Genomic DNA, 4,614 nt, shown 5'->3' on the forward strand with positions numbered 1-4,614 from the left:
ATATGTATGTATGTATGTATGTATGTATGTATGTATGTATGTATGTATGTATGTATGTGTTTGTGTGAGTCCCTTTGCCAACACTTGAAAACCAATGTTGGTGTGTTTATGTCCTTGTAAACTACCGGTTCAGCAAAAGAGACACAGAGACATATGGATTTACATAGAATAAGTCCTGTGGTCGATTTGTCTGACTGAAACCGATTCAAGCAGTGCTCCAGCATGGCCGCAGTCAAATGACTGAAACTAGTAAAAGAATGAAAGAATAAAAGAATGTTACGTATAAATAGACACATATTCATTCTTACATGTATATAAAATGTATATACATACGCATCTACATATTTATAGGCACATATGTTACATGCAAGTGGTATATATGCATGTGTTTGTGCATATGCACATATCAATATGTATATATTCTAGTACGTATATGGATAAACCGCTGCACAGTTAAAAATCTGGTATGTTAGAAATCCAAAAGTTCTAAAGGGAAAATGATATACTCGAATATTGCAAGATTTCAGTTTTCCAATTGATTAAATAATAATAATAACAATAATAATAATCAGACAAATACATAATAGAAAGACCAGGACTAACAAGTATATATAACACAGCCTGCGCAAAACACTTTCAATACAGTAACCATAAGAACATCACAGCAAACCACAGCACATACCCAAGGCGCACAGAGCTGCGCTCGGTAGTGAAGTAAATAGACGTTATAAAAATAAGACTACTGAATAATAATAATAATAATAATAATAATAATAATAATAATAATAATAATAATGATAATAATAATAATAGTTTCAAATTTTGCCACAAGGGTAGCAATTTTGGAGAAGGGGATGAGTAGATGACATCAACCCCAGTCATTCACTGGTACTTATTTTTATCGGCTCCGAAAGGATGAAAGGCAAAGTCGACCTGGGCGGAATTTGAACTCAGAACGTAGCGACGGGTGAAATAACGCTAAGCATTTCGTCTAGTGTGCTAACAATTCAGCCAGCTCGCCGCCTTTAACAACAACAACAGTAGCAAAAACCCTGCCTACTATAGGCACAAGGCCTGAAATTTTGAGGGAGGGAGTTTGTCAGTTACTTTGACCCTATTCTTCAACTGGTACTTATTTTAGCGACCCCGAAAGTATGAGAGGCAAAGTCGACCCCGGCGGCATTTGATCTCAGAACGTGAAGTCCGGTGTGCTATAGATTCTGCCAGCTCACCACCTTCAACAACAACAATAATAATCCTTTCTACCATAGGAACAAGACCTGAAGTTTTGGGGGAAGGAACAAGACAATTACATCGACTCCAGGGTTTCACTGGTACTTAATTTATCGACCCAAAAAGGACGAGAAGCAAAGTCGATCTCAGTAGAATTTTATCCGAGGATGTGAAGAGGGACGAAATGGTAGCTAAGAACTCTACTAGCTTGTTGCCTTATAGTTATAGATGATATATCAGAAAATGGATGAGGCGCCCAGCTAGCAGAATTATTAGCACGCCGTAAAAAATACTTAGCCACATTTCTTCCGGCTCTATGTTCTGAATGCCTCTCGGGTAGATTTTCTCTTTCATCCCCACTTGGGGCGATAAAAATAAGTACCAGCTGCGTATTGGGGTCAATGTAATGATCATATTCCCTTCTCCGAAGTTGCTGGCCTTGTGCCAATATTTAGAAGTAATGTATTTGAAAATGGAAGCTTTTCCCTTTTCCTATCGTCTGTCTTGAATGGGACGAAGTGGAAATATTTTGTGAATGCAATGAGTGAGGTGATATTGATGGGCTTGTTAGTAGAGACCAACAGACAGCCTGACAAGTAAGTCAGTATGTGGATAAGGATTATTGGTACTAAGTACATATATAGGAAGAATTATATAGACGTGACAGGGTCGATGATAGTGAAACTGTAACCGGAGTGAAATCGGAGAGGATGATGGTCCCTGATCAAAATAGAAAATATCTTAAATGACAATCGCAGAGTGGAAGGTGTTTATAAGCCATTTAAAAACACACAAAAACCGTTAGATTCACTTCAAGAGTTGAGTTTAATTTGTCAAAATATTTTCGTCGCTTTGAGACTGTGACCTCTCCACTGACAAAATTCCATGCTGCATACCTGTCAGTGAACAGGTCGCGGTCTCAAAGCGACGGAAATATTTCGACAAATTAAATTTAAATGTTGAAGTGAATCTAACGGTTTTTGTGTGTTTTTAAATGGCTTATAAACACCTTGCTCGCTGCAATTGTTTTTATTTCAGCCCACGATTTCAAATCAGGTCACTTGCTATGCAAGTACATCTCGTAATATTTTAAATGAGTTCTAAATAAAATGATTCCATTTTTATTGTTGTAAGAGATTTTTAAAATACTTCAGAAATAAGCCATTATTTAGCTTTTATTAAGTGCCTCGTTCCACCTATAAAGAGTCGTGCAACGTAACATTGTATGTTTGCGTGACAAATAGCAACAACATACAAAAAGCTGAATCACACACTGAGAGTGTTGTTGAGGGCTGCGTGTCAAGTTCCATGTAGTTTCGTGTGCGTTAATCTACCGAGTAACTTTAGAATATTTTCAACATTTTTTAGCAATTATGTGAATTTAGAAACACGAAATTATAAGCGGACAAATTGAATTATAATATATCCAATTATTACTATATGTGATTTAAATTGCTTTGACTATTTCCCCACAAAGAAGAGAAATAGTCAAAGACTTTTGCTATGAAATTTCAGTTGAAATATACTGCTTTTGCCCCAATTAATTAAAAAAAGTAATTAAGAATTTAATAAAATAACACGTTCGTTATTAAACTGGCCTTTGCAACAAAAGGGAACATAAAATGTTGATGGAATGTTTTGATTTTGGTTATTTTAAAACAGCAAATTTGTATTTCTGGGCAGGATCAATCCTTAGTGGGTTGGTAACAAAAGTGTTAATCTTTCGTCTCCCTCATTAAATAAATATTTTCCAGCAGCTAAGCTGATAAATCCAAGAAAACCGGATTAGAGACATTGATGAGATTTGGAACAGAGACTGATTCCGAAGAATTGTTACAGATTTAAAGCAAGATTTAGATAATTTTCTGTTTTCACTAAGTTCAAATTATCGTTTATTTATTTTTTTTACATGTTTTAATCATTACATTGCGGCCATGCTGGGACACCACTTTCAAAAAAATTAGTCGAATGAATCGATCTCAGTCTTTATTTTTAAAAGACTGGTACCTATTCTATCGGCCTCTTTTGTCGAACCACCAGACCAGCACCGGTTGTCAAGTGGTGGTGTTGGTGGACAAACACAGACACAAACACACACTCACACACACACACACACACACACACACACACACACACACACACACACACACACACACACACACACACACACACACACACACACACACACACATGCACATGACAGGCGTTTTTCACTTTCCGTCTACCAAATCCACTTACAAGGTTTTGGTCGGTCCTATGCTGTAGTAGAAAAGACTAGCCCAAGGTGTCACTAGCCCAAGACTGAACCCGGAATCATCTGGTTGGGTAAGCAAACTTCTTACTTTACGACCAATAGAAAACGTGTGGCAAAGGAGTGGTAGAACTAGGTGCTGGTAATTTTTCACGATTGCCGAGTCTGCAGTACAGGTTATAGTTAGGAATAGTACTTTGTACTCCGCCTAGTCCTCGTACTTCATAAATCGAAAATGGACAAGGGTTAGGGACAATGGTTGTAGCTAAGAAACAGATTTTTTTTCAAAATCATTCAAATTAGAATCAACAGAATTTTCATAGAAGTCAAAGAACCTTTAAACCTATTCAACATACATCACCGCGTTCGGTAATGTTTAATAAGTCTTTCTGTCTTATTCATTGTTTCATTATCTTATTTTGCTACGGTTGGAGTGTCTCTGCATGTTTATTTTCTATAAAGCACACTAAACAGCACGCCATATTTGCCTTTCTTTTGACTGAATGCATAAACGCCTGTCTCGCATGCTTAACAGGTCTCGCAGAAGCAACAGTTTTGTGGGGTTTTTTTACAGTTAAAGGGAAATAACTCTTAATCTTCAGACCTTTTCCATTTCTTTCTTTCCCGCCAGTATCAGATTCATTAGACAGGCGGACGAAATGATGCTTTGCCGTGTTTAATTACGTCCTTCTCCGATGACATCCACTTTGGCTTTACTTCTTCCCATTTTTACAAAATAATATCAGTTCAGTTATTGTAGTTGATGTAGTCCATCCTATTTACACATCTTCTTTTCAGAATCTGTAGCATCATTTCACTGTAAACATATGATTGTTGCCTGATCAATTTGCATTCACCGTAATTATAATTATCATTTAATATTATCATTATTAATTTTCACATTATTTAATAATAATAATAATAATAATAATAATAATAATAATAATAATAATAATAATTCATTCTGAAATATAATTTCACACAACTTCTTAACATGCATTTTTCTAATTACTTAAATCCACATTTTGAGCACCGATTTTCATATTTAGTGTGCACACGGTATTGAACCCAAACGGATAATTTATACATAAACCCATTTAACTTATATGTATATGTATGTATATATATAT

The 4,614-nt window shown here is 35.8% G+C and overlaps 1 protein-coding gene across 1 annotated transcript in view; it reads left to right on the forward strand.

The window, feature by feature from the left end:
- Window positions 1-4,614, forward strand: part of LOC106876117 (uncharacterized) — a 64,613-nt gene that overhangs the window by 56,899 nt on the left and 3,100 nt on the right. The gene's annotated exons all lie outside the window — the stretch shown is intronic.

This window comes from Octopus bimaculoides, chromosome 3, assembly GCF_001194135.2.
Source record: "Octopus bimaculoides isolate UCB-OBI-ISO-001 chromosome 3, ASM119413v2, whole genome shotgun sequence".
NCBI classification, from domain to species: domain Eukaryota; kingdom Metazoa; phylum Mollusca; class Cephalopoda; order Octopoda; family Octopodidae; genus Octopus; species Octopus bimaculoides.